Here is an 11,554-nt window from a genome sequence, read left to right as displayed (position 1 = left end):
GTTCTTTGTGAGGATTGTTTTGGTCATTCTGAGTCCTTTGCAATTCCATATGAATTTCACAATCTCTACAAAGAAGCCAGCTGAGATTCTGATAAGGATTGCGTGAGTCCATAAATCCACTTGGAGAGTATTGCCACTTTAACAATAGTAAGTTTTCCAATTCATGAACATGGGATGTATTTCCACTTAGTTAGATCTATTTAATTTCTGTCAAAAACATTTTACAATTCTCAGAGTATAAAGTTTTAAACTTCATATTATTCCTAAGTATTTTTGATGCTATCGTGAATGGAATTTTAACTTCACGTTTTTGCTGTTTCATGCAAGTGAATAGAAATAAAATTGAGTTTTGTGTATTTGACCTTATATTCTGCAGCCTTGCTGAATACGTTGATCAGTTCTAGTAGTTTTTTAGTGGATACTTTACGACTTTCTTTATACGATATCATGTCATCTCTGAATAGTTTTACTTCTTTGTCTTATTTCTTTTTCTTTCCCAATTGCCCTGTCTAGGACCTCGGGTGCAAAGTTGAATACATAGGTGACAGTGACATCCTTGTTTTGTGTCTGATTTTGGCATGAAAACATCTAGTCTTTCACCAGTAAGTATGATGTTGATTGTGGGTTTTGTTTATTTTTAGTATTCTTTACTGGGTTGAAGAATTTCTTTTCTATTTATGGTTTGTTCACTGTTTTTATTAAGAAAAGTTGTTGAATTTTCTCAAATGATTTTTCTGTATCTTTTGATATGATTCTGTGGTTTGAGGGTTTTTTTTTTATTCTATTGATATGGTTTATTACATTAATTGATATTCCAATGTTAAACCAGCCTTATGTTTTTGTAATAAATCCCACTTGATCATAGTGTAGAATTCTTTTTATGTGTTTTGTGTTCCACTTACTAAAAAGTACTACCTTGTTGAGAATTTTTATACTCATAAGAGATATTGAGCTATAGTTTTCTGGTGATGTCTTTGGTTTTGGTATCAGAGTAATATTGCCTTCACAGATTGAGTTGAGAAGTATTCCTTCATCTTCTACTTTCGGAAGAATTTTTTGAAGAACTGGTATTGATTCTTCCTTAAATATTGAGTAAAATTCACCAGCAACGCTATTTGGACCTGGGCTTTGCTTTGTGCATAGTTTGTGAATACTGATTCAGCCTCCTTACTTGTTACAGATATAGTCACATCGTCTATTTCCTCTTGAGTCTGTTTTGATAGTGTGTATCTTTCAGGAATTTTCCCATTTCAATTGAATTCTCTAATTTACTGGCATAAAATCGTTCATAGTATTCCTTTACAACCTTTTTATTTCTGTAAAGTCAGTCATAATATTTCCATCTTTCACATATGGATGTAGTAATAGGACTAGTTCTTTTTTTCTTGGTAAATCTAGACAAAGACTTGTCAAGTTTATAAATGTTTTTAAAGAAACAGCTTTTGTTTCCATTGATTTTCTTGATTTTTTTCTATTTTTCTATTTCATTCATTTTCACTCTAATCTTCATTTCTTTCTTTCTCCTTTAGATTCAATTTGCTCCTCTTTTTCTGGTGTGTAAGGTGAGAGGTAGTTTACATACTTGAGATATTTCTTCTTTTTTTAATACAAACATTTACAGCTATAAATTTCCCTCCAAATATTGATTTAGCTGCATCCTTCAAGTTTTGGTGTGTCTCATCTTCATTTTCATTTATCTCAAAGTATTTTCAGATTTCCCTCTGAATTTCTTCTTTGGCTCATTGGTTATTTAGGAGTGTGTTGTTTAATTTTCACATACTTATGACTTTATAAGTTTCTTTCTGTTATTGATTTATAATTTCATCCCATTGTGGCAGGAGAACATACTTTGTATTGTTTTCATCTTTCAAATATATTGATGTTTGTTTTATGGTTTAACCTATGGTCTATCCTGGAGAATGTTTTCTGTGCACTTGAGAAGAATGTATAGTCTACTAGTGTGAGGTCAGGTGTTTTAGAAGATGTCTGTTAGGTCTCCCTGGTATATCCTATTGTTCAAGTCTTCTATTTCCTTGTTATTCTTTGCCTAGTTTTTCTATTCATAGTTGGAAATGGGTATTGAAGTCTCCACGTACTGTCAAATTGTGTATTTCTCCATTTCTGTTAATTTTTTCTTCATACATTTTGGTGTTCTGTCATCAGATGTATATATGTTTATAATTGTTTCTTCCTAATGGATTGGCTCTTTTGTCATTTAAATGTCTCTGTCTCTAGTAACATTTTTGTTTTGGAGTCTATTTTGTCAGACATTCCATGTTCATGGATTGGAAGAACAAATTGTTAAAATATCTATACTACCCAAGGTGGCCTACCCATTTAATTCAATCCCTATGGAAATACCAAGAGTATTTTTCACAGAGCTAGAACAAACAATCCTAAAATTTGTGTGACACCACAGAAGACCTTGAATAGCCAAAGCAACCTTGAAAAAGAAAAGCAAAGCTGAAGGCATCATAATTCTGGACTTCAGTTATATTACAAAGCTGTTGTGATCAAAACAGTATGATACTGGCACAACAATAGGCAAATAGATCAATAGGACAGAATAGGAAACCCAGAAATGAACCCACGACTATATGGTCAATTAATCTTCGACTACACAGGAGAGACTATCCGATGGGAAACAGACAGTCTTCTCAACAATAGTGTTGGGAGAACTGGACAGCAACATGTGAAAGAAGGAAACTGGGCCACTTTCTTACATCATACACAAAAATAAATCCAAAATGGGGGCTCCTGGGTGGCTCAGTTGGTTAAGCATCATGCTCTGTCTCATGCTCTCTCTCTCTGTCAAAAATGAATAAACATTAAAAAAATAAATAAATCCAAAATGGATGAAATACCTAAAGGTTAGACCTGAAACCATAAAAATGCTAGAAGAGAAAACAGGCAATAACTTCTTTGACTTTGGTCATAGCAACTTCTTTCCAGATATGTCTCCTGGGGCAAGAGAAACAAAAGAAAAAGAAACTATTGCAACTACATCAAACAAAACAAAACAAAACAAAACCCTTCTGCACAGTGAAGGAGACAATGAACAAAACTAAAAGACAACCTACAGAGTGGGGGAAGATATTTGCAAATGACATATCTGATGAAGGGTTAGTATCCAAAATATACGAAGAATTTATAGGGGCACCTGGGTGGCTCAGTCAGTTATGTCTCAAACTCTTGATTTCAGCTCAGGTCATGATCTCACGGTTCATGGGTTTGAGGCATGCGTTGGGCTCTGCGCTGATGGTGTGAACCCTGCTTGAGATTCATTCTCTCCCTGTCATTCTGCCCTTCCTCTGCTCTCTCTCCTCTCTCAAAATGAAAAAATAAACTTAAAAAAACCCCAAGTCTACCCATAAAAAAAAGAAATCATCACTTCTAAAAAAATAATAATTTCTAAAACTCAACACCCCAAAAATGAATAATGTCATTTAAAAATGGGCAGGAGACACGAATAGACCCTTCTCCAAAGAAGCCATCCAGATGGCAAACAGACATGAAAAGATGCTCAACATCATTCATCATCAGGAAAATGCAAATCCAAACCACAGTGAGATTCCACCTCACATCAGTCAGAATGGCTAACATCAACAATGTAGAAACAACAGGTGCTGGCGAGGATGTGGAGAAAGGGGAACACTTGTGCTCTGTTGGTGGGAATGCAAACTGGTGTGGAGAACAGTGTGGAGGTTCCTCAAAAAGTTAAAAATAGAACTACCTGGGGGGCATCTGGGTGGCTCAGTTGGTTAAGCATCTGACTTTGGCTCAGGCCATGACGAGGTTTGTGAATTCGTGCCTCGCATCAGGGTCCATGCTGACAGTATGGAGCCTGCTTGGGATTCTCTCTCTCTCCCCCTCTCTCTCTGCTCCTCCCACATGTTCTCTCTTTCTCTCTCTCTCAAAATAAGTTAATAAACTTAAAAAAAATAGAACTATCCTGGGTGCCTGAGTGGCTCAGTTGGCTAAGCGTCCAACTTCAGCTCAGGTCATGATCTCATGGTTCACTGCCGTCGGCACAGAGCCTGCTTCAGATCCTCTGTCCCACTCTGTCTCTGCCCCCACCCCACTTTCTCCCTCTCAAAAATAAACATTAAAAAAAATAGAACTACTTTTTGATCCAGCAATTGCACTACCAGGAATTTACTCGAAGAATATAAAACTACTAATTCAAAGGGATACATACACCCCAATGTGTTTTTTTAACCCTAGAAGTATCATGGCCTAGCACCCCAATGTTTCAGCAACATTATATACAATAGCCAAATTATGGAAACAGCCCAAGTGTCCATTGATTGATGAATGGGTAAACAAGATGTGGTATATATATATATATATATATATATATATATATATATATGTATATATATATATATATGATGGAATATTACTCAGGCATAAAAATGAATGAAATCTTGCCATTTGCAATGACATGAATGGAGCTAGAGAGTATTATGCTAAGTGAAATAAGTCAGCCAGAGAAAGACAGATACCATAGGATCTTACTCATATGTGGAATTTAAGAAACAAATGAGCAAAGAGGAAAAAAAGGGAAAGAGAGAGAGGCAAACCAAGAAACAGAGTTAACTATAGAGAACAAACTGCTGGTCACCAGAGGGGAGGCGGGTGGGGGATGGGTGAACTAGGTGATGGGGACTCAGGATGCCCCTGTCGTTATGATGCACCGCGTGACGTAGGGAAGTGTTGAATCACTACATTGTACACCTGAAACTAAGATAACATTGTTCGTTAACTAAGTAGTATTAAAATAAGAACTTTAAAAAAATGAAGCCCATTTTGTCTAATGTTACAATAGCCACTCCAGCTTTCTGTGGTTACTATATGCAAGATACATCTTTTTCCATTATTTTAACTTTCAATCTATGTCTATCTTTGAATCTAAAGGGAGTCTCTTGTGACAGCATAATATTGGACCTTGCTTTTTAACATCTAACTTGACAAGATCTTTATTGCCTTTATTTACTGGATTGTTTAACCCATTCGCATTTAATGTTATTGGCATGGTTGGATTTATGTCTAACATCTTACTTTTTGCTTCATACGTGTCTCACGTCTTCTTTGTTCCATTATTACTCCTTCAATGTTTTCTTTTGCGTTGAGTAAATGTTTCTAATGTAACAGTTAATTTCTTTACTGATGTTCTTTGTACAGTTTTGAGTTATTTCCTTAATGGTTGCTCTGGGGCTTACCATATGCATCTAGTCAGAATCGACTTCAGATTTATTGTTTTTATTTTATTTTTGAGACAGAGAGAGACAGAGCATGAGCGGGGGAGGGGCAGAAAGAGAGGGAGACACAGAATCCGAAGCAGGCTCCAGGCTCTGAGCTGTCAGCACAGAGCCCGACGTGGGGCCTGAACTCACAGACCGCGAGATCATGACCCGAGCTGAAGTCGGACGCTCACCCGACTGAGCCACCCAGGCACCCCCGACTTCAGATTTATAATAATTCCAGTGAGATAAAGAAATGTTCCTCCTGTATAGCTCTATTCCCTATCTCATCTTCCTGTGGTATAAGTTAAATACGTGTTATTTCTGTAAACCTCACAGAGCCAACAACATTTTGTTGTTATTATTATCGCCTTATAAAATGTTGTGTATATTAAGGCCTAAGTAAGAAGAGAGAGTGATCAGCGTGCCTGAGTGGCTCAGTCAGTTGAGCATCTGACTCACTTTTGGCTCAGGTCACGATCCCACGGTTGGGGAATGAGCCCGGCCTCGGGCTTCACGTTGAGCATGGAGTCTGCTTAAGATTCTCTCTGTCGTCCCTCTGTCCTCTCCTCTGCTCACTCTTTCTCCCTAAAAAAAGAGAGAAAGAGTGATCATACATTTCGTTATATTAGGCTTTTTATTTCATCTCTGATTATCTTCATTCTATTCTGAATGAAACATGTTCTATTCTATGGAAACGTGTCCTGACCGCAACACGGCTTTGCTGTGACTCTTCCCTTTTGTGCTGTTGTTGCAAATTTCTATTACATCTCTGTATGTTGTCGTGTTAACGATACATCATACACCTATGTTTATATACTCGCTTTTTAAATTAGTTAAGAAGAGAAAGTAAATATGCATTCATATGATCATAATTATGTGATTGTCTTTACTATGCTTTTTGTTCTGGTGTGTATGCAGATTTGAATTATCATTACTTGTTTTCAAGACTTCCTTTAGTGTCTCTTATAAGGCGATACACTGGCAACACATTCTCTCAGCTTTTGTTCATTTGGGAAAGTCTTTCTTTCACCTTCATCTAAAGATAGAGGAATCCTGTTAGCATTTTTCTCTTTGAGCCACTTGTAAAGTATACTCCTTCTGACTTCCACTGCTTCTGCTTCTGGAAGACGTCAGCAGTCAATCTTACCGGGGTTCACTTGTAACTGACGAGTTTTTTTTTTGTGCTTTCAAGATTTCCTCCTTGTCCTTAGCTTTCAGCACTTTTAGTATGATGTGTCTATTGTGGGACTCTGTATTTATCCCACTTAGAGTTTATTGAATTCCCGTTTGGGAGGTTTCAGCCGTTCCTTCTTTGAATATTCTTTCTGCTTCTTTCTCTTTTGTCCTTCTATTTCCATTACATGTATGCTGGCGCCCTGAATATTGTCCTACCCATTTTCCAAGGCTGTATTCGTATTTCTTAATAATTATTTCCCTGTTCTTTAGATTGCATAATCAGTATTCGTCTGCCTTGAAGTGTGCTTTTTCTGCCAGTTCTAATTTACCCTCTAGTGAATGTTTCATTTTAGTTGTTGCAGTTGTCAACTTCAGAATTCCTATTATTTATTGATTTATTGAAAATAATTTTTAATTTTTTTAGCATTTATTCATTCTGGAGAGACAGAGAGAGCAGGGGAGGGGGAGAGAGAGGGAGACACAGGAGCTGAAGCAGGCTCTAGGCTCCGAGCTGTCAGCACAGAGCCCAACATGGGGCTCGAACTCACGAATCGTGAGATCATGACCTGAATCGAAGTCGGACACTTAACTGACTGAGCCACCCAGGAACCCCTCAAAATTTCCATTTTTTAAATTATTTCTAGCTCTTTATTGGTATTTTCTCTTTCATGGCATTGTCATCATACCTTCCTTTACTTTGTAAATTATAGTTTCCTTTAGCTCTGGGAACACATTTATAATGGCCACTTTGAGATTTGGTTAGCGCCTGGTCTCATCACTCTCACAGGCAATTTCTGTCACTTGGTTTTCTCTTCTTTTCTTTCTTTTTCCTTTTCTTTCTTTCCTTTTCTTTCTTCTTCCCTTTTTTTGGTGTCTGGTTCATATTTTCCTTTGCATGTGTTTTAATTGCAATGTGTATTTGTCTGGGTTTTTTCCTGCCTTATTTTTTCATGTAGCAACATAACTTTAATATTTTCCTGTCAGTAAAAGAGTCTTCTTTGCTATGATTTTATATGGCTGTAGAATACATTACTTATGAATGAGTGCCCCAATTTTTTAAGCCCACTCTCCATATTTGGGCCTTTTCCACTTTAAGTTTTCATTAAGCAAACTTATTTTCTATTTGTATTTTTCCACAAACACAAAAACAGACGATCAGCTCTTCTGTCTCCTTCTCCAAACAGGATAGAAAATTATGGTCTTTTTTAAAAAATTTTTTTTAACATTTATTCATTTTTTGATAGAGAGTCAGAGCGTGAGCAGGGGAGGGGCAGAGAGAGAGGGAGACACAGAATCCGAAGCAGGTTCCAGGCTCTGAGCTGTCAGCACAGAGCCGGACGTGGGGCTCAAACTCACAGACTGCGAGATCATGACCTGAGCCAAAGTCGGACGCTCAACCGAGCCACCCAGGCGCCCCGAAAATTATGGTCTTAAAGTGTAACAAAGATGATAGAATTTAGACACTGAGACAACTATGTAGTTATAGAATATAAGCATTGATAGACCTGTTCAAAGGCTTGTTCAATCCTTTTTTATTCCCTTCTGGACTCTCAGACGTGGCTTTGTTTCTCAGAGGGGATGCTGACGACATTCTTGGGGGGGCCATGCTTTCCACGTTCCACGGTGTTTCGTGGCCCTGTCCCTCCCATTGAAGTCAGCACTGCTTCCCAGCTATCGTGACCACAAAATCCCCCTTTCCCTTTGACCAAACGTCATTGAAAGTCACTGGGCTATCTGCTGTAACAGTGTACTTTCGGTCTTGATGGTGGGTGAGGGGATGGAGAAGAGACACCTGCCCAGGGCGGCAGCCTAGTGTGCTGAAACACCGTGACTTCAGGCCCGCTGGGGTGGCACCGAGGCAGGGCTCACGTGCTCAATCCGCAAACAAGCTTATGAGATAGGTGTCCCTCCAACACGGCGTGTGTGAGGAGACCGAGGCTCCGAGGCAGGGAAAGTGACCGAAGTTCCACAGCTGGTGAGTCACCGAATCGCAGTCTGATCTCTACCAGCCCCGTGGACCGGGGTCAACGGCCAGTCCCTCTGTGGTGTCAGGCGGAGGTCCTGCGTCCCCAGCACAGTGTCGATTCAACAGGAGGTACCCAGGACTTGTTGCTAATGTGCTTCTTGTTCCAAGAGGTTGTTACGCGGATGTTCATAATTGCTCACATTCATATGTATGTTATGCTTCAAAGTGAAAAAAAAAACCAGAACAGAAAAAGGGGAGTGTTTATGTCGAACAACTTTTTAAAGGTCTGATCATAAGTAGACAAGAGAGAAAGGAATCAAAGCATCAAAACCATGATAAGATCAAAGCCTAGAAAACCAAGTTCTGAAGGAGTAAAACTTGCATACTTAGGAGGATTGGGGAAGCATTTGCTTCTCATCTGCAGTTGATTTCTTTATTTGTGGGGCACGGATAATAATGTTCTTCATGAGCCAAATTATCCTTATTTATTTATTTATTTATTTAATGTTTATTTATTTTGTGAGAGAGAGCAAGTGTGAGTGGGGGAGGGGCAGAGAGAGAAGGAAAGAGAATCCTAAGCAGACTCCGCGCTGACAGCACAGAGCCCGAGGCGGGGCTCGAACTCACGAACTGTGAGATTATGACCTGAGCCGAAGTCAGATGTTCAACCGCCCCGGGGGGCCCCTAAATTATCCTCTTTGAAAACATTTATTTTCTCAACTTCCGAATGTGTCCGCTCAGCACTTCTTCTCATTCTTCCCTTCCCTGATTTTTCTTACCGTTCCACAACCGAGAGCGAGCGTGTGGTGATTTGTTCCCTGCGCCTCTGGAAATACCTGTCCGGCAAGTGGCTCCCTGAGACCCCATCCTCCTCGAGGCCACATGTGACCCTGCGGCCTGAGGGGAGATCTGAGACCCGAGGGGAAGAAGGCCGGCTTCACGGAGCGCAGAGCGCGTGTCCCCATCCTGACGCGCTGGCTTTCCCTCTGCAGCCCGTCTACCGTCCAGGGGCTGCTTCGCGTCTGTCCGGACGGACGTGTGATGCACGAACCATCCTCAGCTCTTCCTGTCCGGCTCTCGCTGCCGCCCTTTCCTGGCACCCTGGGCCTTCGCGAGGCCTCTCATTTCATCCTTAAAGTCCTGGCCCTCTGGCAGCAGCGGTCCTGTGAGCGTCTTGGCCGATGCTGACCAAGGACGCGGCCCCGAAGTAATAGAACTTCGAGAACCACAGATAGAGTCAATGCTTGCACCGGATCAGGGCCTTTTCTTCACTGAAAATAAAAGGAAGTTTAGCCTCCGTTTTTCCAGGCTCCTCTGCAAATGGAGATCAGTTGTACCTGCCCAACAGGGTGTCTCTAGGCTGAATTGATACTTACGTGTCTGAAAGCCTTGTGTTGTATTTCTGCACGGAGGGAACTTAGGAAGGGATTAAAAAATGGTGCCTGGGCGGCTCAGTGGTTAAGCGTCCGACTTTGGTTCGGGTCATGATCTCACGGTTCATGGATTCAAGCCCCACGTCGGGCTCTGTGCTGACAGCGCGAGCCTGGAGCTGCTTAGGATTCTGTGTCTCCCTCTCTGCCCCTCCCCCACTGTCACTCTGTCTCTCTGTCTCTGTCTCTCTCTGTCTCAAAAATAAATAAACAGTAAAAAAATTTTTAATAAAAAAAAGGAAGATACTAAAGATAAGGTAGGTGGGAAACCGACCCTGCCCAGGGATAATCATACGGAAACTTCCTCTCTTTAAGGCAGAAAACTGGCTTTTAAGTAACTAATTATTCTCTGACAAGGCATAACAATTTCCCCACCAAGAAAGCAGTGTCCTTGCTCACCTGGGTGAGCTCATTTTCTCACGCACTTTCGTTGTTATACTACAGCTTTACTCTTCAGGACAACTCAGTTCACTTTTGCCAACCATCACACCTGCAGTGAAACCCGGTGCTCTGGTAGCTTTAGAGCTGACTGGTAACTAATGAACATCTTTTCTGGGGAGTATGGGTTGGACTACATTTACTGCTAGCCACTGAGCTGCCGTCGGAAGACAATTCTACTCTCGACAGGTGTCCACTTTTTTACTTTCTTTTTAAAACCAGGAAGGATGGGGCGCCTGGGTGGCTCGGTTGGTTAAGAGGCCGACTTCAGCTCAGGTCAGGATCTCACGGTCCGTGAGTTCGAGCCCCGCGTCAGGCTCTGTGCTGACGGCTCAGAGCCTGGAGCCTGTTTCGGATTCTGTGTCTCCCTCTCTCTGACCCTCCCCCGTTCATGCTCCGTCTCTCTCTGTCTCAAAAATAAATAAACGTTAAAAAAAAAAAAATTTAAACCAGGAAGGAGCTTGGGGTCCCTGGGTGGCTCGGTCGGTTGGGCGCCGGACTTCGGCTCAGGTCATGATCTCACGGTTCGTGGGTTCGAGCCCCACGTCGGGCTCTGTGCTGACAGCTCAGAGCCTGGAGCCTGCTTCTCGTTCTGTGTCTCCCTCTCTCTCTCTGCTCCTTCTCAGCTCACACTCTGTGTCTCTCTCAAAAATAAATAAACATTAAAAAAAAAAAAACAGGAAGGAGCTTGAGACTGTTGGGGAACCACTCAGAACCCCGGAATTAGTCTGAAGATGACTTAAAATTTTTTTAATGTTTATTTTTGAGATACAGAGAGACCGAGTGTGAGCAGGGGAGGGACAGAGAGAGGGAGACAGAGAATCCGAAGCAGGCTCCAGGCTCTGAGCTGTCAGCACAGAGTCCCATGCGGGGCTCGAACTCACAAACCGTGAGATTACGACCTGAGCACCCAGGCTCCCCCAGTATGAAGATTATTTTAAACTCAAGACCTTTGATCTAATGGATATAGAAAGAAGCCTCCTCAAAGCTTGCCTTACCTGACAAAAAGCAGCAACTTCTGGGAAAATGAATCCCCCCCCCCTGGGGCGGGGGGTGGACTACTAATCCCAGCAGAGAGATCAGGGGTAAACCTACGGAAAATCCTGTCTGGGAGAGTCTCGTGGCATGGCCATGAAGAAGACAGAAAGACCACTCACACCTGCATAGATGAACATTATCTCAGACTTCTTATCTCCTGTTTGTTTTCCTAAAAATGATTTGTCTTTCCTAAAGAAACCTGTTTGCTCTTCCCACTGGAGGCCTTCCTCCCCTCCCTTTCCTACTAAGTCGGGCACACC

The 11,554-nt window shown here is 41.2% G+C and overlaps 1 long non-coding RNA gene across 1 annotated transcript in view; it reads right to left on the bottom strand.

Annotated features, from left to right (window-relative positions):
* Positions 1-7,937: 7,937 nt before the first annotated feature.
* Positions 7,938-11,554, bottom strand: part of LOC121014907 (uncharacterized) — a 29,621-nt gene continuing 26,004 nt past the window's right edge. The window contains exon 8 of the long non-coding RNA XR_005783500.1: positions 7,938-8,606. This is a non-coding gene — a long non-coding RNA (uncharacterized LOC121014907). The remainder of the gene's footprint in view (positions 8,607-11,554) is intronic.

Source organism: Herpailurus yagouaroundi, unplaced genomic scaffold (genome assembly GCF_014898765.1).
Source record: "Herpailurus yagouaroundi ecotype Mexico unplaced genomic scaffold, PumYag 203, whole genome shotgun sequence".
NCBI lineage: Eukaryota > Metazoa > Chordata > Mammalia > Carnivora > Felidae > Herpailurus > Herpailurus yagouaroundi.
The sequence above is the reverse complement of the archived record's forward strand: the minus strand, read 5'-3'. Positions and strand labels throughout refer to the sequence as shown.